Genomic DNA, 23314 nt, shown 5'->3' on the forward strand with positions numbered 1-23314 from the left:
ACTGTTTTGGTTGGTGCTCTGGTTCATGTCTGTGATCATGCCAAACAACAGAGCCTCTGGACTAGATAGAATACATACAGAATTTCAGCCCATAAAAGAGAGCACATGGGTAGGAGAATTTACAGGACTGAGCAGGAGGACAGAATAAGGAAAAAAAAGACAATGTTAGAAACTCTATGGTCAATGTGGTCTGAGGAAAGACAGTAATTCCTATTTCATCTCAGTTCATTGGGGAATAGGGTGTTCCACATAAATTAATTATACAGATAATTGAAAATCAGTGCTTTAAATGGCAATTAATTTTTAAAAAACCAATTGTGGATAGGTTCATAGATTTAGAGCTGGGAGAGCTCTGAGAACATCTGGACCAACCTGAAATGCTTCTAAACTGTATCACACCCCTCCTGCCTTATTTATAACGAATACGGCTTAACCTTTTCTCGATGCCTCAAGGTCATGATTACATATACCAGTTATTGTATTATACTGCAAGACAGTGATGCCCTTTAGAGTCCTTTAGAAATGTGTCCCTAAACTGAATGCTCTCTAGTTCTGTGATTTGGGGTGTGGATGAGTTCATTTCTGTTACAGTTTTTTTATAGCCCCTCCTCTGCCATTATCTGTGTGTCTGCTTCTAGCATATCTGGTAATTTGTTATTTTTAACTTGCTATGGGCTAGGAAGCCAGATTTTCCAAACTGTCTAAATTGTGTTCAAAATAAGAATAACTAGGTACTGAGGAAAAAGATGGGGTGAGGTATCCTGTCTTATGAGTAAGGTGCAAAGACTTTGTGGCATCCAGTTTGATGACTCGGAAGCCTTTCTTGCCTGATTTCAAGGCCTTAGTTGTGTTCCAAATAGGTAAGGCTGCCTGGTGAGTGCTGTGGACAAATGAGATGCTATTGTAGGTAAGTGGCAGTCTGGAAATTCAAAACCGGCAAAATGCAGGACAATGGCATGAGTCCAGGCTAGAGATGATATCAGGTGCTCCGAGGTCAGCATGATTAAAGATCAAGTAAAAGGCAAAGCTGGGCAGGCCAGAGTCAAACTGTCTGAGTGAGAAAGCTAAATTCAAACAAGAGGTTATTGTAGAAACGTATTTATATATTACATATATAAATATTTATATCCGTAGAAACAAATCAAATTGGTGTTTATCATTATCGTTCAGTCATTTCAGTTGTGTCCAGCTCTCTTGAGGAAAGTAACGAGAGAGGTTGGCCATTTCCTTCTCCAGATCATTTTACACATGTAGAAACCTAGGCAAACAAGGTTAAGTGACTTGCCCAAGATCACACAGCTAGTAAGCATCTGAGGCCAGATTTGAACTCAGGAGGATGAGTCTTCCTGAGTCTAGACTCAACACTCTTAACTCTACCATGTAGCTGCTCATCAAATTGGCATAGGGGGTTTTAAGTATATTTTAATCAGTTAAGATGTACTCCTACCTTGATGAGATGAAAAACTTTCTTCACTAGGTGAAGAGCCTTCAGTATTCAGGATTGATGGCAGGAGAACATCCTCAGATTGGATTAAGAATATCACAGACAAATCCATATTTTAAAATGCTCTGGACAAAAACGCTTTTCTTGATCTCCCCTCTCCCAGGTTTTCATGCTACCCTACAAAACATTACTCTGTGTTTCCTTTCTATTTCTTTATGACACTCATTATGGAAGAATAGACATGTTCTGAGAAACACTCAAATTCAAGTCCTGTCCCCAACATATATTGGCTGTGTGATGACTGAGCAGTTTACTTAACCTCTCAGAACCTCAGGCAAATAAAAAGAACTTGCAGAGTGAATGCTGATCTACACTGATACAGGGAGTTTCCTGATGGAGAAATGCTATGCCAATGAAATCATATACGTGTATTTTTAGTTTATTTGTGCATGTGGTTTCCTACAATAAAATATAATCTGTTTGAAAGGAGGGACTTTTCATTTTATTTAATATCTCTAGCACTTACCATATGCCTGACACATAGTTAGTAACAAATACTTGTTGAATTAAATCAAAGTGGAATGAATTGAATTGATGGGCCATATTCTGACGTTAGTAGTTCAGGCCCTTGCCTACTTGTCACTGATGGTCTAAACTCTCTTAGTGGCAGGAGGGATCCTGAGATAAGCCTGGAAAACAAAGGGGATGATGAACTAGACTGTGAAATTTGCCATCAATGTATTTCCACCAACATTATAGGCAGACATCTCTTTCTGCTAAGTCTTCTCCCTTCTCTTATGATTAATTCACCCCTCCAGCTCATATCCCATAGTCCTACAACCCTAATCCCAGTCATACACGTACACCACCATATATAATAAGACCCATTATCCTGCTACTTTCCCTTATACTTTCATCCCTATTCATTCCAGCCTTACTTCCTGCAGTCCCTCCCTTCCCCCATCCACTCATTCCACTGTCCTTTGGAAACTGTCTGATTGGCAACAAACTCCTTTTAATCCTGGAGTTTTTCTTCCTACACATCTTCCATCTCTTAATACGAAGTGAAACCTGGCCTTCCCATGAAGACTACATCTTTAGCTGCCTTTTCTAATGTAGCTCTTCCCTTGCCCTTCTCATGCCATCTCACAGATCCTAAAAATAGAGCTAGCATAGAGAACTCCTCAGTTTCAGAGTTGGAAGAGACCTCTGAGACAATCTAGTCCAACCTACTGAGAATGTAACCCTTAAACAACCTACTCCTTGCTTTTCACCGTCATTCCCAGACTCTTGTCATATTACCATCCCTCAACTATCCTTCCTTTTCATTGATTTGTTTATTCATTTATTTGCCCATTTATTTGTTTGTTTTTACCATTCATTAAAAATAATTTGAGTTCCAAATTCTCTCCTCTCCCCTTCCCCATCCGTTGAGAAGGCAAGTAATATATCAATTATACATGTGAAGTCATGCAAAATATATTTCCATATTAACCATGCTGCAAAAAATACAACAAAAAGCAAGAAATATAAAGAAAAGTGAAAATGGTATACTTCAATTTGCACTCAGAGTTCATCAGCTCTCTCTCTGCACGTGGGTATCATTTTTCATCAATGGTCCTTTGAAATTGTGTTGGATCATTATATTGATCAGAGTAGTTAAGTCTTTCCTTTTAATCTTAATATTTTCCCCAATTACATGTAAAACAATTTTAATATTTTTTTTCAAATTTTGAGTTCCAAATTCTCCCCCCCTGCCCCATTGAGAAGGCAAGCAATTTGACTTAGGTTATATATATGTACTCATGCAAAACCCATTTCCATATCAGTCATTCTGTGAAAAAAAACATTCAAAAAACATACAAGAAAATAAATTCAGGTTCTATCACTTCTTTCTCTGTAGATGAACAGCACCTTTCATATAAATGCTACAGAATTGTTGCATATCATTGTATTGCTGAGAATAGCTAAGTTATTCATAGTAAATCATCATACTTTAACTACATACAAAGTTTTCCTAGTTCTGCTCATTTTACTTTGCAACAATTCATGTAAACCTTTCCCGGTTTTCTTCTGAGAGCATCCTGATCATCATTTCTATCTTTTTCATTTTATTTATTTTTATTAATTAATTTGTTTTCAGTTTTCTACAATCACTTCTATATATCTTAGATTTTTCCCCTCTCCCTCCCTCCCTTTTCCCCCCTCCCTCCCCAAGACAACATGCAATCTTATATAGGTTTTACACATACATTCTTATTAAATACATTTTTCACCTTAGTCATGTTGCATGGAAGAATTAAAATGAGTGGGTGAAACCATGACAAACAAAACAAAACATAACACAAGAGAAAATATTCTGCTTCATTCTGTGATCCAATTCCATAGTTCTTTCTCTGGATGTGGAAGGCATTTTGCCTCAAGAGTCCAGTGGGAATGTTTTAGGTCCTTGCATTGCTGTGAAGGCTAAGTCTACCAGAAAAATTCCTTGCACGCTGTGGTTGTTGCTGTGTACAAAGTTCTCCTGGTTCTGCTCCTTTCATTCAGCATCAGTTTATATAAGTCCTTCCAGGCCTCTCTGAAGTCTTCCTGTTCATCATTTCTTAAAGCACAACAGTATTCTGTCACAATCATATACAACAACTTGTTCAACCATTCCCCAATTGATGGACATCCCCACAATTTCCAATTTTTTGCCATTCTTTTTAGCATAAAAAAGCTGCTATAAATATTTTTGTACACATAGTCCTTTTATTTTTTGGTATTTTTTTATCTCTTTGGGATACAGACCTACAGCCTTTCCCAGTTAGGGAGGCCCTGGGGAGTAAACCACGAAAGGAGGAAGCTAAGAATCCAGCAGCAACTGGGGTATGAATCAGACTCCACGCTCAGAGCAGGGGCTCACTTTCAGCAGCTAGCCCAGTTTGCAGATAAATAAGCAAGGCAGGAAATCCAAACCAAAGGGAAACCTACAATTCTGCCACTTTGAACCAACAGAGCTTTCCAGCTGGATGATAAAGGTGAAGATCAGCAGCAATCTACTCTTGCACAGACCCAAACCCAGGTTAGGAACTTGCATCTCTAGTGCTTCATATAGAGCTTGGCACACAGAAAGAACTTAATAAGTGCTTATTGACTTGATGCCTTCTCCTTCCCTGCAATTGCAACAACCCAGATGAAGAGGTGTCACATCTTCTTGCTAAAGTTAACGCCTCTAAAGTGAAGTGAGCAGAACCAGGAGAACATCGTACATAGTAATAGCAATATTATAGTGATGATCAACTGTGGAAGACTTAGCTAGTCTAATCAATAAAATCATCCAAGACAATTTCAATGAACTCATGAAAAATGCTATCTACTTCCAGAGAGAACTGACGGATTCTGAGCGCAGATGGAAGCATACTCTTTCCATTTATTTTATTTTTCTTCTTTCTTTTCCCAACACTGCTATTATGGAAATATGCTTTTCCATAAGGAAGGGAGGGAGAGAATTTTAGAACTAAATTTTTTAGAATGAATGTTAAAATAAGTAAAGCATAATTATTAAAAAATAAAGTTAATGCTTGTACATGTATCTTCCACTGCATTTCAGTTTCCTCCATCAAACTCTCTCTTATGTTTTCATTATTTCTTTCCTCTCTCTATTGGAAAAATATATTGCAACCTTCATTGTAGGATCATAGTCATATATAAACAAATTAGATGAAAGAGTAATACACCTTTTACAAGTACAAACAGTGGGAAAATTCTTAACCAAAGAAGGAACAGAAAGGACCAAAAAGGTAAAATGATCGATAATGTTTATATAAAATTGTAAATCATTTATACAAACAAAGTCAGTGCCGTTAGAATTAGAAGGACAGAAGTGAAATGGGAAAAATCCTTGGCAGGAAATTCCTTCATAAAAGTCTAATATCCAAGCTATACGAGAAATTAATAGAAAAATATGACAATATGAGTCATTCTCCAATAGATAAATGGTTAAAGGATATGACCAGTTTTTGAAAGAAATACAATAAAAATGTTATCAATAACCAAATAAAAAGTGCTCCAAATTACTAATAATAAAAGAAATGCAATCTGATTGGCAATGATGGGGGGAAAAGGAGGGAAAGAACAATTCTTAGAAGAACTGTGAAAAAAACAAGTCAATCAGCAGGACACTGTTGATGGAACTTTGAGTTAGCCTAGGTGTTCTAGAAAGCAATTTAAGACTATGCCCCAAGATCACTAAACTTCATATTAAGCACATACAAAAAATATTTATAGCAGCACTTTTTGTTGTATCAAAGACAGAACAAAGAAACGAAGTGGATGTCCATTAATTGAGAAATGGTTAGATAAAGTATGCTATATGAAAATAATGGACTATTACGTACTGTAAATAATGACAAAAGGGATGGAGGGGGAAGGGAATAAGAATTTATGAAGCTCCTAGTCTGTGAAGCAGGTGCTATTATTATCCCCATTTTACAGTTGAGGAAATTGAGGCAAACAGATGTTAGATGACTTGCCCAGGGCCACATAGAAAGTGTCTGAGACTGTATTTGAATTCAGGTCATCTTGACTTCAGGTCTAGTATTCTCTCTATTACATCATCTATCTTCCTTTAGGATAGATTAGAGAAACCTGAGAAAACTTGTATGAACTGATGCCTTGATGAACTTAGTGCTCAGCAGCAAGCCCTAGGAGAGCAACATATAAATGACTGCAAAATTGTAAAGGAAAAAAATACTTTGAATGACTTCACAACTCTGATCAGCGCAAAGAATAACCACAACTTCAGAAGTCTGAGAATGGTTGAATTTCCTCTTCTTGTTTGAGAGGTGAAGAACTAGAGGTTCAGAATGAGCTGTAGATTTTCAGATCTTGATTAGTTTTACTTGACTGCATTTATTTGCTAGAAGGGATGGCTTTTATTTTGTAGTATGGGGAGAGTTGTGTGTGAATGATGATAGCAATGCCAGAAAAAAGGGTGTCAAGGAAACGTTAAAAAGTACACAGACGATCAAAAGGAGGTTAAGAAATGGATATAAACAAAAGAGTTTTGTTACAACTTCAATCTCAAGAATATCTTTTATGACCTTGCAGGCTATAAATATAAAACTTTTTTTACAGACAATCCAAATGCAAACACCCTGGTTCAAGCTCTCACCTCAATTAATCTGAAAGCCTCTGAGAATACAAATATAAAGTGAGTCCCTGTTTTGTAGAGTTTATATTCTACCTGGCGACACAACTCACATTGAAGAGTGGTGACCAAGGAAGGGAGCCTTGATCCAGGCAGTCCCATAGACTGTGGACAGAACCACAGAGAAGGAGACTGTCACAGGAGTTTCCAGGGCAATAGTAATATTGATCTTATCAATTATTTTTTTCTTGACTTTATTATTATAAAAAGACCTCCTCATTATCCTTCCTGTCTTCAGTCTAGTTTCTTTCCAATGTGTTACCACCAATTTCTATTGTCCAGGTAATCTTAAAATACTTCTCATGGCTATGGAACTCCTTTATTCCTCTTCAGGAGCTCCCTATCATCTAACAAGTAAAGCATCATTTATGGCATTAAAGGACCTCGACAATCTTGTTCCAATTTGCCTGCCAAGATTTGTCTCATGTTGAACCTGTTTCATATAGTCTACATTCCTGTCAAACTGGATGACATTCCATCACTCTCTTTTCCTGTTTCCTCCTTTCCCTTGCTTTTTCCTATATCATTCCTCATGTGTACGTAACCCATCCTTGGGATGAATAATGGAGAGATCCTTTTACCCCCAACTTCAGAGAAGACTCAGATATCCTCCGCGTGCTTTCTGTCTGCCATAAGGACACTTTTAACTGGCTACTCAGCTAGAACTTAATGTGCACATTAAGCAAGCAATCCCTCCCACCTCAGACCTCTCCTTCCTTCTGGCCTTAAGGTATAAAGACTGAATTCCAAAGGGTAGGTGGAGGGATGCTCTGCACACTTGGCCAGCACCATGAAAGCAAAGCCTCTTCATAAATCTATTTCAGAGATCTCCTGTTTAAAACTTTTTCTTTTGGTATAAAGCCTTGTAGGATCTCAAAAGGCAACTAACACCACCATTTCCTACACACACACACACACACACACACACACACACACACACACACACACACACACACTTCTTGGGCACTTGAGTAGTCAATCAATAAACATTTACAAAGGGCCAGGGACTGTCCTATACACCAGGGACTATGCTAGGGTATCGGCTATTGGGCCACTTGCCCCAGTAACAGAAGCTCTGGCAAAGACAAAATGAGTGAACAGTCTATGAAGGGAAAAGTGACCCACAAAGAGAGAAACCACCAGAAAGCAAAGAACTCACTTGGCACTGATCAGACTCTGCTCAATGAAAGTGAAATGTAAACAAACTAACCAACAACCCATTTGAAGATGTCCTATGGAGGCTTGCTCATGGCATGTAACTATTTTACAATTTTTCAGAGTCTAGGAATAGGTTATGATTCTTTACTGTTCAGCAGTTCCCTTCCTATATAGGAATGAAACTACTTGTTCGATATCGATATCTGATTTGTCTTTGTACTCTGGAGAACTTTTTTATTTCCTCCTCTCTTCCACTGGGAGAGGACTTCTTAGACTAGAGCCAAAAATAGAATTGTTGACTCAGGAGTCTAAGGTGTGAGGTAGAATTAAAGTACTGAGAACAGAGTCCCCTGCTGAGAAGACAGAGCAGCACACCCCAAGCAAACTATAAGTCATGTAAAAGACTGAGACTGGAAAAGATCACGGCCCCTCTGGGCCTCACCTAGTAGAGTGTGATTAGCCATTGTGCTAGGCCTGAGAGAGACTCTCAACCACAACTCCATCTGTTGAGGTCCTTTCCTTCCTTCAAAGCCCAACTCAAATTGTCATTTCCTCCATGAAGCTTTCCTTTATCTTCCCCCCAAGTAAAAGTGGTCTCTCCCTTTCCATATTTCTCTCAATATTTTTCTTGCATTTCTTCTTTAGAATTACATGATTTTTTCTTCCATATTAGTTATTTGTGTACCTGTCTTCCCGTTCCCTAATCTCAGTTGATTATAAGTTCCTTTAGAGCATTATGTATCTCAAAATCTAGCATAGTACCTTATACTTATTTTACCAATCCATCATACAAATGTCATGGATGTCATTTTCACCAAAGCAGATTAGAAACTTCTATGACAGGGTAGAAAAATCTTTGAGTGTTGTGCTTAAAAGCTGCATTACTTATAATCAACCTGGTAATGAACCTTCATGAATTTGGCTAGGCTGTCTCAGTTTAGAGACTTCCTATTGAAAGCACATATTGCAGGGTCTCTACTGCCATCTGGTGTTCATGGAAGGAAACATTCAGAGAGACAATTGATTAAATAGAAATTCTGTTGTATCTGAGTGTAACTGCTATGTACAAGTTTCTGTCCATTCAAGAGAATGTGATCTAAAAACCCTTGAAAGCTCTAATATCCAAGATATTTAAAGATTTAACACACACATATAAGGATAAGGGTCACTTCAATAAATAAGTGGCCAAAGAATATGAACCGACAGTTCTCAAAGGAAGAAATCCAAGCTATCAACAACTGAACAAATACTCAAATTCACTAATAATAAGAGAAATTCAAATGAAAACATCTCTGAGGTTTCACTTCATATGCCATCAGACTGGAAAACATTAAAAGAGAGGGAAATAGCAATCATTGGAGAGACTGTGGGAAAACAGGCACAAAGCTATGAATTGGTTCAACTATTCTGGAAATAATATGGAACCAAACCCCAAAAAGTCACTAAACTGTATATGCTAATACTATTAGGCATTTACCTCAAGGAGGTCAAGGAAATAATCCATCTGCATAAAAATAAGGATTGCAGCACTTTTCATTGTAGCACAGGAATGGAAACAAAGCATGTAGTCACTGATTGGGGCATGGCTGAACAAATAGTGGTGTATAAATGTCATGGAATTTTATTGCACTATAAGAAGGAAAATGACAGATTCAAATAAATATGTTGAGATTTTTTTAAACTAATGTAGAGTGAAGTAAACTGAAGCGAGAGAACAATTTATATGATTGTAAGTAGAGGAGAAAAAAACTCTGAAAGACTTCATAAATGACTAAGGCAGTACCTAATCATGACTTTAAAATCTGGATGAGGAAATATATCTTCCACTTTTTAAAAGAAAAGTGATGAATTTGAGGTGTTTTATTGGTTTTGCTTGTGTATATATAGATATACATAAAATGTATGTATATCTATCTATATATATATATATATATATACGTGTATCTTTATCTTGATGTATCTGTCTGTCTGTCTGTCTACTCAGGGTAATGAGTGTGTTGGTGGATAATGACAGATATAAAGAAGACGTATTAAACAAGCAAATAATGACAATAATGATGACAGCTAGCATTTATACAGTGCTTTAAGGTTTGCAGATATTATCTCATTTCATCATCACAACAACCTTGGGAGGTAGGTATTATTATAATTCCCATTTCATAGATGCAGAAACTGAGACAGACTGAAATTAAATCATTTGCCCAGAGTCACACAGCTAGAAAGAGTCTGAAATAAGGTTTGAATGCAGGTCTTCTTGAATCCAGATCAGAACTCTATACAAAGGGCCACCTCTGGGACTTAATTGATCAGTCAGTCATTCAACAAACATTTAGTAAATTCCTACTATGTGCTACACTGTGCTGGCAATATAAAAAGAAGCAAAAGACAGTACATGCCCTCAAAGATCTTATGATCTAAAGGATGCGCAAGCAAGATATATATATATATTATATATGTGTATATATACATATACACATATATAATAGATAAATGTATTTATATATATCATAAGTAGGAAATAAATAGGACAGGGAAGGCACTAGAATTAAGAGAGGTTGAGAAAAGCTTCTTTTCCTGATTTTTAATTTAGTATATAAAACTATAATGTACTTAAGTGCACAGAAAGTAGGAAAAGAAGAACAGAAAGGGGGGAGGGAAATGGATAGAGCAATTATTAGTAACTTAAAATATTAAAGCAAAAATGAAACTTTTTTCAATGGGAAATCTCCTATCCTGTCCTATACTTTGTCCTGGACCTAAGATTTCATCAGTGTAGCAATTCCAGGTATGGTAAATCCCTTTATTAAAGAAACTGAACTTTGTTAAAGGAACAGAACTGAAAGGGACCTAAAAGGCCATATAGTCTAATATTCTTCTTTTATATGAGGCAACTAAGGTCCAGAAAGGCTTACCCAAGACCACACTGTATAACACAGAGTGTTCCAAAAGTTTTAGTGTAGTTTTATGCTTCAAACAGCACTACGACTTTTGGGACACTATATAACGGAAAGAGAGAGGATTGGAGCCTCTGATTCTAGAACTAGTGTTCTTTCCTCTCTATTCCACTGCTTGTCACTCTCATAGTAGGAATGAGGAAACTGAGGGTCTTAGAGAATTTCCTGGAGCACTGAGAGTTGAAGTGACTTTCCCAGAATCACAGTCGGCATGTGTCAGAGACAGGACTCCTACTTTTCTGATTCTAAGGTTGACTACTTGTATCCACTATACCATGTTTTGCTTGTTTTTACTGTACTTATATTGTACAAGTACTTACGTCTGTATTTATATAAGTACTTATATCTATACTTATATCTTCATTGTATTTTTATCATGTGAATCACCAAGAACACATAAGACCAAAAAAGGAGTTAGGTGTATTAGTATCAAAATCACAGAGGATCTGATTCTTTTTAAAAATCAATATTATTATATTTTCAGGTCTGAATTCTTATCTCTCACCTCTCCCTCCCTCCATGGAAAAAGCAAGAAATAAAAAAAAATTTAAAAAACCATTACACACATGTATAGTCAACAAATTTCCATGTTGGCCAGGTCCAAAAAAGAAGTCTCAATATATACTCTGAGGGTGAGGTAATGCACATACAGTGAATAGGCCTGTTTAAGAAGCATTTAGGGGGTGACCCCTTTAAAGAGCAAAAGAAAAAAATAACTAAATCAAGCTGGAAGGGAAGGGAAACAGTTACAATTTATAATCACTCTTTAGCCAGGAGGGGTCCAGGAAACAGCCCTCCGGTGGAGTTTAGGTAGAGACCCAGTCTACAACTCAAGGCCAAAGAGGCCAAGGTCTCCCATTGCATCATGGGCCATCTCCAGCCATCCTGATGAATATCTGGTCACTGGATCCAGATGGCTCAGGAGAAGAAAGTGAGGCTAGTGACCTGCACATCCTTCCCTCACTCAAAACAAAGTCAAGTGCAAGTCGTCATCATTTCTCTGATGTCATGATCCTCTTCAAAAATGAAAGACAGACACAACAACAACCATGTGATACGGGAAGAGGGCCTAAGGGCCATCCTCCTTCTTATCCCTCTATCCTAGGCCTTGTGGTCCTGAGAAGTGGGCTTTGGGTTTTGGCCTGTTTCATTTATCCTTTTCAGTTCTAGGTGAAGGGAGTGAAGTCCTCAACATGAGAGCTTCAGGCCATCCATTGCATTTCAGGTTAGATGTTGTAGCCAACAGGGAAGCCTTGAGAAGCCAGAGTCACAAGACAGTAGCCCATGGAAGGCTTTGGATTTGAACTTGGTGGGGACTGTGTTATATAGGAATTGAGCTAAATTGTGAATCTAATCTTTTCCTCAGCCTAGAAACTAGGTGGTATAAGGGTGATGGCAGTAGGGCATTGGAGGAAATGTTTGTATATTTACTCCTATTATACCTTTGAAGTAAATATTTCTTTGGAAAAGCTAATCTAACTATTTAGTGGTTAAATAGAACTGGGGTTCTTGAACTCCTAAAATTGGGGGAAACAATTGGCAGAGGCTTGAGCAAATGACAGAAATGAGAGACATCCCTCCTTCTAAGCCCTTAAGGGTACTGGAGAACTCTGGGATGAGGAGTGCAATATAGCATACAGAGCCCTCAGAGAGTAGAAACACATTAATTTGTATGAAATGGAATGTGCAAAAAGACTGGGGGGCCAAGGGAGGCAGGTTTTGAATCATATGATCTTAAGAGTTTTGAAAGGCCCTAGAGGTCATCAGGTCAACCTTCTACCTAACACAAGAATTTCCCATATTTCAGATCAAGGACTATTCAGTCTATGTGTCAGCACTTCGGTGATTTCATTAGGGGACCCCTCCCCTTGTTGAACACCTCTGGCTGTTACAGTGTTCTTCTTCAGATGGATCTGAAGTAAGCCTTGCTGGGATTTTCTCCCTTTGATCTCAAATCTGCCCCCTGGAGCAACACAGAACTAAACTCTTGCCTTTTCGACATGACAGATCTATTTGAGCAAAACTGTTATAGCCTCCTTTTTTTGTTGTTCTCTAGATGAAATCTCCTTTGCTCCTGTGGTTGTTGTTGATGATGATGATAAGTAGTATTAACATAGCACTTTAAAATAGTTTACTTTTTGTGTAATTTGGCTTTAAGATTTAAAGAACCCCCTCTCCCTTTTTTTTTAATAGCAAGCTCCTGAAGCAGGTTAATAGCCTCATTTCACAGAAGAGGAAACAAGCTAAGAGAGATTAAAATGACTTGCCCAAGGTCATACGACTAGTAAGTGATGGGGGGCGATGGCCAGTTTAGGGTCAGGAGGAGGTGTTATATTCAGGTTTTCTCATTCTCAGTCCAGTGATCTTTCTACTATATATTGACACCTCTCCTATTACATGTTTCCTAGACCCCATGCTGTTGGATGCTTAAAGAATTGACTTGAGGAAAGGAAGGTTGAGTTTGACTATGGATCTTACAGGGACAGGCAACGTGATTGTCTTGAAGTTAATCATTTGATGTGCAAAGAGAAGGTTAAGTGAGAAGGAAGAGTGGCTCAAAGGTGGTTCAGTTTTGTGTGCATAGAGAAGCTTGTCTGGGGAACAAAGTATCGGCCATGCTAATGACCTATAAAGGCAATCAATGATGACAATCAATATTCCCATCCAATCACAGGTTGTGTGAGGGGCAGAGGATGCAAATTGTTTTCAGTGTTTCTGCTTTCTGTAGGAGACTAACAATTAGGGGAAAATAAGGTATCAATAGATACATGGCTAGCTACAACAGGGCATCCTTGTAAAGCATTGAACAACGCAACTACCACGGAAGAAAATCAAGTTTTTATCTGCCTGGAAGCTGGTTTTGCCACAAACCACAGGGAAGTGTCATGCTGACACAAAGATGATTCACTTGCCATGGGGCACCTGTAGAACGATATCCTCCACACAGAGCATTCTAACTGTGAAGTTGCTCTTTCCCTATCCAAGCAAAGCAATGAGAACCAGCTCAAGATGCCTTGCTAAACAGGTTATAAAGACTCTGCCCCCTTTCTACCCAGTGGGGAATGCTTATAGAGCTACCTACGCTTTTGAGAGATAAAAGAAGCAGGAAAGCTGGCATTTGGACCTTAGAGCTTCTGGGAGCAGTCTCCTTTTGTCCTGTTTTGTTGGTATCTTTTATTGTTTGTTTTTCTTCCTGGGCTAATGTCTTGTTCTTTTGTTCAAGGAAGATGAATCATAAAACATAAACGTGGAAGAATCTTAAAAATAAGCTAGTTCAGTCCCTTTATTTTACAGATTGTAGATTCTAAGAATTGAATAACCTCAGGTCTTCTTGTCCAGCTTATACCTAACCAAAAATTCCTTCTACGTATGTTGATAAGTGATCTTGGTCTTTGATTCTATCCTTGTTGCTGTCCTCTGAAAACACTACAACTTATGGATTATTCTTGCTAAAATGTGGCATCTAGAACTGAAGATATAGTACTGCAGTTGTGGTCTGATCAGGACTAGACATGACAGAATCATTATTTCCCTCATTCTGGACACTGCTCCACTCTGAGCTTTAGCTAATAGCATTTTGAGATATCATGTTATCCCTGTTGACTGATATCAAGCTTGTAGACTATTAACTCATAGATCTTTTTCATAAGGTATTCACATGCTTTTCATCTAATATTTATGAAATTTATTGCATTTTTAGAACTCAGGGATAAGAGTTTCATATTCATTTCATTCTAAACTAATAAATTTATCATGTAGCATGGCTGATAGAGGTGACCTTGGAATTGGGAGGGCTTGGGACCATATCCTAGCATTGACACATGCTGCTTACAGTTCTATAAGAAGTTTCAGAGTAGTTCTTAATTTGTATTGGTGTAGAAAGATCCTCCCTGGGAATTCCCTATACTGATGAAATCACAGATCAGGTTAAAAAGAATTCATTGTAGTAGCCTGGCAATATCTTTTTGCCTCTTGACTTGGTTGTTTAATGTGTCAGCTGAAAATTTGACAAGTGCTTTCTATGAATTCCTTCAGGTTTCTGATAAATAAGTTGGCACAGGTATGGACCCAAGACACCTCCCTCCAGGTTGTCCTTGACCTATTATTTGAGATCAGGTAATTCAACAGCTTTTGTGTTCATCTCATTCTACTATCATCTAGCACACACACTTTCACTTGATCCACAAAAATAGATGACAGACCTTTCTAACACTTTGCAGAAACTTAGGAACACTATATATCTAGTAGGAGTTCTTAGCCTAGGGGCTATGAATTTTTTTAAAAATACTTTCATAACTATATTACAATATGATTGGTTTCCTTTGCAATGTTATGTATTTCACTTAATGTATTTTTTTTAAAAAAACCATTTCTTTGAGAAGGGTTTCATAAGTTTCATTAAACTGCCGAACAATTCATGAAACACGGAAAGGCTGACTCTCCAGACATACTAGTCTAGTTCCTCTTTCAAATGAGTTTAGTCTGACTTGAACTGTTTTTTTAATTGTCATGTACTTATTCATTAGTGAACTTTTTAGTAAAACATATGAAAATAAAATAGTAAGATCATTCTCTTTGATGACAAGTTTGTCTTTATCTCTGCACCTAAGTAAATACTTTCTATAAAGGAAAAAGAGCATCATTTACTTATCAGGGGTGCCATGGTAAGGAGGTGGACTTGGTAGAAGATAAGTGTGTATCGTTATACCAACTGTTCTTTATCAGCTTTCTCTACTGCCCCTTTAAGTTGTGCTTCATTTTATTGACAGTTTTCTTGTAGATCCACTGATGGGGTAGAACATCTTTCCTTCAGTTTCTTGGCAAGGAATCCCTTGATCCTCTAAGTCTTAAGGGTGAAGAAGTGGTCAGAACACATATACCACAATGGCTGAAAAAATAAAAAGAAATACTGGGGGGAAGACAGGGAAAGGTTCCCAGAAAGGGCATGATCTCTGCTTGAGAAACCCATGTGGTCTTTTAGTCTACTCTTTCGCTTTTTAAATCATTCCTGAAATAATTACCACATTGTGGAATTTTGCCAAGGAAGAGAGGTTAAGATTATTGGCTCATTTGTAGACTCTACCCTCTTCTCTATTTTGGAAAATCAGGGCAATGTTTGCCCTCCTCCAGTCATGCAAGCACTCTCCTGTTGACTCACAGTCACTGGGATATCATCTCTATCAGTTTTTTTCAAGACCCCAGCATGTATTCCACCAGGCATGGTGACTTAAACACATGGAGGACAGTTATATGCTGTCTAATCATCTTCTCATTTATCTTACTTTTTCACTATCTGTTAATCATTTTCCCTCTTTCTTTTCCAGCTCAAGAAACATTCTATTTAGAATAAAAATGAATTAATGTTTCATTCAGCCTTCTCGCTAATATCCAGTAGTACTATTCCATACTACTGCAACCAAGGGCCCACCTCATATGGCCTTCTCACCATTGCTCCATTCCTGTGACTCCCTTCTCCCATTGATGAGTTGATCCCAGAACCTCCATTTTGAAGAAGGGCCCCCAGGCCAGCCACCCTTCATTCCTCTCCTGGTTCTTCTTCTGAGTCTGCAGACTTCATCACTATGCTCCTGTACAGGCACTCCCCAACCCATTCACATACACTTTTCTTTCTTTTATATGTGGTCTTCTTCTATTAGAATGTAAGTTCTTTGAGGGTAGAAACAATCTCTTTTTGCTTATATCTGGATCTCCAGAACGCAGTAGAGTGCCTGGTACATAGTAAATTACTAAGTGTTTGTGGACTGACTGACCCTCTTCTTTACCCCAGCATATCTAAAAGCCAAACCAATAAACCCTTTTGGCTTCCTTTATCTATCAGTCAGTTCATTTTGTGTACTCTTTACTTTGGTATAGTAAGTCTTTTTTGCAAGTTTCTGCTTCTCTGTTATCTGATTTTGTATATATGTGTATGTTTATGTATGTGCACATATATATACACACATATATGCTGATATATGTATGTATACATGTATATACATATATAATACATATATAAGTTGCATGGTGGATAGAATGCTGGGCCTGAAGTAAAAAAGACTCATCTTCCTGAGTTCTGATTTGGCGTCAGATTGTTACTAGCTCTGTAACTCTGGGCAAGTCACTTAACCTCGTTTACCTCAATTCTTCTTATGTAAAATGAGCTGGAAAAGAAAACGGCAAAGTGTTGTAGTATCTTTGCCAAGAAAAACCCAAATGTTGTCATGAAGAGTCAGATACCACGTAAATAACTGAACAACAACAAATACCTGAATCGTATACACACACCAATATGCACACATATGGCTATACAATTATGTAATACATATGTATGTATATGTAACACATATATACATATGTGTTTGTGTCCTTTTTTTTGATAAATGAATCATTTAAAGAGGTCCCTGTGTAGCCAAACTGCTCTCTTTAGACAGCTCCTTTACCTCCTCATTAGAATAATTTCTGCTGATGTCTTCAGAATTTCATTTTTGAGAGGTTCTTATCCCTCTTGTTCTGACTTGCCCTGAAAAATATTAGGTCGTTGGATTCTTCCAATCATTCTTTGAATATTGTGGAATATGTTATTTCAAAATCTAGGGTATGTATCAGATTTATACTCACCTTTTTTCTCCATTTTTTTCCTGAACTCTATGATGCAATACTCACTTGCTCCCAAGTTTCTCATTATTTCTTCCTCAGCCACCACTTCCTCCTTTCGGTCAGCATTAGATTCAGAATGGCAAACACCCTTGTTGTTTCCTCCACCTTTTAAAGGGTGACCTAACCATTAAGACATGTCACGTGTATTCATGATACAGTTGTTGGCAGAGAAAGAGCTTAGGCAGTTGTCCAAATTGTTGAAGTTGTTCATTACTTCAGTATGAGTATCACCAGTCTATACCACATTTGTGATTGATTGTTTCCCAGAACACCTTGTTTAATTCCTCCTGCCAAAATGTTCTGAAATATAGTCTTCTGAAAACATTGCTTCTTTTTATTTCTACAATGATCATCACCCAAGTGTTTTCCATTATGACCCACTATAGTTCTCAGGTTAGCTCATGTAAGTACAAATTCCCAAAATACAGTGCTACTCCATTGATTTTTTCCTATATTCAATTCATTTTAAATAGACTAAGAAGGAAAATGGAGTCCAAAGAGAAGAAGTGACTTATCTACAATTGCAGAGTTAATAAAAAAACAAAGCCAGCATTTGAGCTCAGATCTTTTTATTCCAAATCCATGGCTACACGTGTGGTGACCAGTCTCTGTGGGATTTTAAGTCTCTGCTTATTTGAATGTATTTGTGTGAAACCGGAGAGATCCAGAGGTAAATAATGAACTGTTGAATTTACGTGGCGTCAGTAAATAATGATGAAATTTGTTCTTAGTTTAGTACACGGTCTTATGTTTAACAGTGTGTTCTGAGGCTCTCCTATGTATAGTGGAAGAGAGGACAACTGAAAAAGATATGACACTATTGATCCAGCTAAAATTCAACTTTTTACAAGAAGTCCTTTTTGATTCCTCTTAATTCTGGTGCCTTCCCTCTTGATTATTTCTAATTTATCCTGTATATAGCTTGTTTGTACGTTGCTATTTACATGTTGTCTCCTCCATTAGACTGTGAGCTCCTTGACGGTAGGGAGCATCTTTTATATTTCTTTGTATCCCCAACATTTGCAGCACAGTGCCTGGCATACAGCTGCTTAATAAATGTTTCTTGATTGACCGATTGACGGTGGATATAGGAGAATGACCATAAATATTAGGATTAATTTCATTTCTGTTTATAATGAGTTATGTGTCCCATCAAGTGCCCTTCAGGAATGACGAGGCTCATGCCAGGTTAGGTACAGGTAACTTCTATTGCCACTCCTCAAGAAAAGACAGCCAGGAATTACAAACTCCTGATCCTCTGCCTTCTCATAGGGCAACAAATACCAAACTGATTGCCTTCTTCCAGAGGCAGTCTAATTTATCAGTGACTATCTTTTTTCCCCCACATTTATTTATTTATTTTTTAATTGTGGAATAAAATAAGCATTTCTGTAACAAAGTATAATAAAAAAAGATAATTGCACATGAACCTGAAAATCTACTACATACAGCTTGCTATTCTTTTTAAATATATAATAAAGTTATCATGTAAATTTCTTTTTTCCTTCACCACCACAGATCACAGCTCATTTATATTAGTGGTTGGTCTCTGAGAAATACTGTTGCTGAAAAAGTACTTGTCCTGAAAACAATCTGATGGTAAGTCTCTCTGAACTTAGCTTAGTTTGTCTTTAGAAGACATTTTCTCTGTCTCAGGGTCTGTAGTTGAATCTTTTCTGGCTTGGTACAATCAGTACTTGTACTCTTCTAGTATATAATTCAGTACCACCTTTACCCCACAATGATATATTGTGGCATTAAAAGTGCCCAATCTACGATAAAAGAAACTGAAGTAGAACTCTGAGCCAATGGCACTTTATTAAAGACCCCATGGTCTCCTCTAATGAAATGGACTTCAGATCTTCCTCATGATATGGGATACCCCCTTCTTTCAGGACCTTATTTTTATAAGACTTAACGCCATATTTGATACCTGAACACTTTAAAGGGGTTATGCAAAGAAGAGAGTCCCATTGGCTCATAGAACTTGCCCTGAGAGCCAAGAATGATGCATCAGCTAGAAATGGTGTGTTGGGGAGGTGGGGTTTCTGGTTGGGGGAAGCATGAATCATCTCCATTAAGTGGTCATAAGATCATCTGCTCATATTGGGCAAGAAACAATGGTCTAGAGGTACAAAAATAAGTTGGAGGACTTTCTATGTAATTGAGTCATTCCCTCCACGGTGGGTTTGGTCACCATGAGAAGGAAAAACAAGGGTAGAGGGCCTCTGGTTAGCTTCCTGTGATTAAGCAAGTGAACTTAAAATCTGTAGCTCACAGTTCTGGAGCCTAATATACAGATCTTAGAATCGCTACCCCTATGGAATCATATCAAATTGATTAATACTGATTAGAATAGAAAAGGGGTCCAAATGAATTATTTCTACAGTATTCAAGTAGCACTTTGGTAGAGAATTTAGTGCCTGGGAAATGATATTTCCATTAATGTGGCTCAAAATTATATTAACATTTTAAGAACACTTATCACATTGTTAGCTCATATTTAGCTTGTGCTCAGCTAAAAATAAATCTTCAAATTGCCTTCCAGCTAAGTCTTCCCACCTTATTTCTTGCAATTGATTTTATTACAAATTTAAACATAACAAATACAATCATACATAATTCCCATTTATTTACATGTGATTTCAACATTATTTTTTCTTTTGTTAATATAAGCCTTCAGGGAAATAAATTTGTTACTTTAGTTTTAACTCATAAATTTTGATATTGTATCATTATTGTTGCTATCTTTCATATCATTTTTTGACTATTTCAATAGTCACTCTTTGCCTACGGTCAGCTTTCCCCCAAGGACAAACAGAGTAGGATTGATAGAGGGAGCTCAACCCCAAAGGATCAGATCAGATCAGATGTCTCATTCACTATTACCATTCCAAGTCAAGTCAAGTCAACAAACATGTATTAAATACATTCTTGCCAACAACTAGGGATAGCCCCTGCTCTCAAGGAGCTTACATTTTAATGGAAAGATAACACTAAGGAATATGAATAAAGTTTAGGTTTGGCTTATATCTAGATTTCCCCCAAAGTATGATAGAACTAATACCTACCAGCTTTTCCCTGCAGGATGGATCAGGCCTATCCTTCCTGCTTCTCTCCAGTGACAGGGGTCAGTTTTCCCTAAAAGAGAAACAGCAACCCCAGGACCTAATTGGCTCCTGTTTCCCTGGCATGGTTTTTTAGTCATCTGAGGGTCTAAAAATTTCACCCAAATGCAGCTGAGGCTTCTCCAACTTGGTGGATTTCTGAAGACCACACTATTCACTATCCCATTAACCACATCTTACCCTAAAGATCAGATGTTTTTCCATACTGGGGGTGGAGGGCTTAGTCTAGAAAAGCTAAGTGCCACTATATCCCAATTGCATGTCTTTGCTGTGTTTGATTTTTTATGAACTATTCAGTGGCTTTTGAGTGACTCATTCCATCGCAACATTGAATCAGAACTAAGAGAGTGCTGGTGTTAGAGCTGCTTCTGAATTAAGGAAAGAGATCCTCACTTTATATCAGTGGCCATGGAATAATATAGATTTCTTCAACCCCAAAATGAAGAAGACAAAGGACTAACAAATACTTCTGAGGATTCACAAGTTGCTGCTGTTGAGTCACTTTCAGTCATATCCAACTCTTCATGACCCCGTTTGGGGTCTTCTTGGCAAAGATTCTGGAATGGTTTGCCATTTGCCTCTCCAGCTTATTTTACAGATAAGGAAACTGGGGTAAACAGGGTTAAGTGACTTTCCTAGGGTCACAATAGCTAGCCCTTGAGGCCAGATTTGAACTCATGAAGATGAGTCTTCCTAACTCCAGGCCCCACAATGGCTGCCCTAAAGACTCATGAGTACCCTTGAACAAATACAGAAACATAAGGCTCTAAAAATAGTCCATTTGACTCATTAGGCTACCCCAAGAAGGTCAAGATACTTTATGAGACTGTTGAATAAATACCTGCCTTTCACCCTAGACATATGCTGTCTGAGCAATTCATAGCATCTTTCATGGAAGATGAATAAAATCCAGATTTCCTGGCCCTTCGTGACTTGGCTTTTGTCCTTTAGCTATTCGGAAATTCTCTAAGAGAATACTCTTCCTTCCCCAACATATGCACTGTTAAGGAAATTATCCCCCCTGGACAGCCTCCTGAAACTTAGAAATTCTCACTCTTGGGCACTCTAGAATTTTGGAATGTTTAACTTGAGATCAATCTCTAGACAACCTCCAAAGCTAGAAATTTCCATTCTCACTAGATTACTAGTCTCTAACCTGTTCTCAGGAAAAAAAAAAAAAGGCAGGCAGAAAGCAGCAGGAACTTAAGATCCTTGAATGCAATGCTCTGACTTGCCAGGATAAACAGTGGCCACTCTCCTCATACTTCTGCTGTGAGCTTACATGTTCTGCTCATAGGATAGTGGAAAATGGAGAACTCTTCTCAACCCCTTCTTTTGCTGTACTTGCCTCTGGACATCCAAAGTTAAAAAAAAAAAAAGCACAGGTAAAGAGAAAGGGTTGGGTTGTATCATAGTTTCCTTTTATGTACCACTGAGGAAAAAAGTGACTCTTTCAGAAAGATCCTGCCTTCTCTGCCAATCATCTTGGAAGAAGCTGAATTCCCTGGGAACACAGTTTCCTATAACTCCCTGAACAAGCTAAGGCATAGGTTTACCTCTACTGAAAGTGTCCTTCAGATTAAGGCCTATCTCCTGTAATCTCATCAAGATGATTGGGGAATTCATTGAATGAATCAATAAATCCTGATCTAACCTCCTTTTCTTACATTACAACTTAGTTTTTGATCTAGTCATTCTTTTAGAAAATATTTTTATTAATATTGTTCATTTTTATATTATCTCCATTTCCAAATATCTCTTCAACTCCACTCAGCAAGTCATTCCTCATAAGAAACAATAAAGAAAATATGAAAAAGAATTTCAGCAAAACTAACACACAAATGAAGTCTAACAACAGTATATCTGATCATAGTATAATGGGATTGCAGATCCACCTCCTCTCAATTAATATAGTCATGGAAGATCCAGGCAACTTAAATGAATCAGTATATCAATGGACATGATTTTATTTTAATGTATAAACAAGGTGTACTGTCTTGATGTATAACAAACACCATTCAGGAAAACATGAGGCAGCTGACAAGATAGCTGGAGTGACACCATTTAGCAAATTTAGAAAAAGGAGCCTCATTTTTGGTTGGCACCATCTTGGCCTGGCAAAGGATATATTGTCTGAGAAGTTAGCCCCATTCCATGCTAAGGGGAAGCTTAAGGAGAGAGCATGCTGGTACCAAAAACCAGGTGCCTGGAAGTGGGAAAGAGGAGAGCTTCTTTTGTGAGGCATTCAGTCAACAAGCATGTATTAAACACTTGTGTGCTAGGCACTGTGTTAAGCAACTGGAGATACAAAGAAACATAGTCCCTGCCCTCAAGGAGTTCACGTTCTAATGCAAACATTAACATGCAAATGTTAATAGCATGCAAATCACTAGGCATATACAAGTTAAGTATAACCAAAAAAGAGAAGTACTATGAGTTGGGGGTGGAGGAGATTGTCTCCAAGAATGTCTCCTGCAGAAACTGGGATTTGGACTGAGTTTTGAAAGAAGTTAGGGAAGCCAATAAGTGGAAGTGAGGAGCGAGAACATTCCAGGCATGAGAGACGACCGGGAAAATGGAAACTTGAGATGGAGTGTCTGGGGGCTAAAGCGTAAGAAGATTGTAAAGATAGCAAGAGAGAGGTTTTAAATAGCCAACCAGAGGATTTTATAGTTAGTTCTGGAGATAATTTGTAGTCATTTGAAGTTTATGGGAAGTATATGGGAGAGAGGGAGAGGGTAGGATGACCTGCTCAGACTTGTACTTTAGGAAAATAACTTTG

The 23314-nt window shown here is 37.7% G+C and overlaps 1 long non-coding RNA gene across 1 annotated transcript; it reads right to left on the reverse strand.

The window, feature by feature from the left end:
• Nucleotides 1-1173: 1173 nt before the first annotated feature.
• On the reverse strand, nt 1174-17665 carry LOC140528041 (uncharacterized). The gene is made up of 2 exons (XR_011975032.1): nt 17366-17665; nt 1174-17267 (listed from the first exon to the last, which is right to left on the reverse strand). It is a non-coding gene; the product is annotated as an uncharacterized lncRNA (long non-coding RNA).
• Between the last annotated feature and the right edge of the window lie 5649 nt (nt 17666-23314).

The sequence above is a fragment of the Notamacropus eugenii genome, chromosome 2, assembly GCF_028372415.1.
Source record: "Notamacropus eugenii isolate mMacEug1 chromosome 2, mMacEug1.pri_v2, whole genome shotgun sequence".
In the NCBI taxonomy this organism is placed as follows: domain Eukaryota; kingdom Metazoa; phylum Chordata; class Mammalia; order Diprotodontia; family Macropodidae; genus Notamacropus; species Notamacropus eugenii.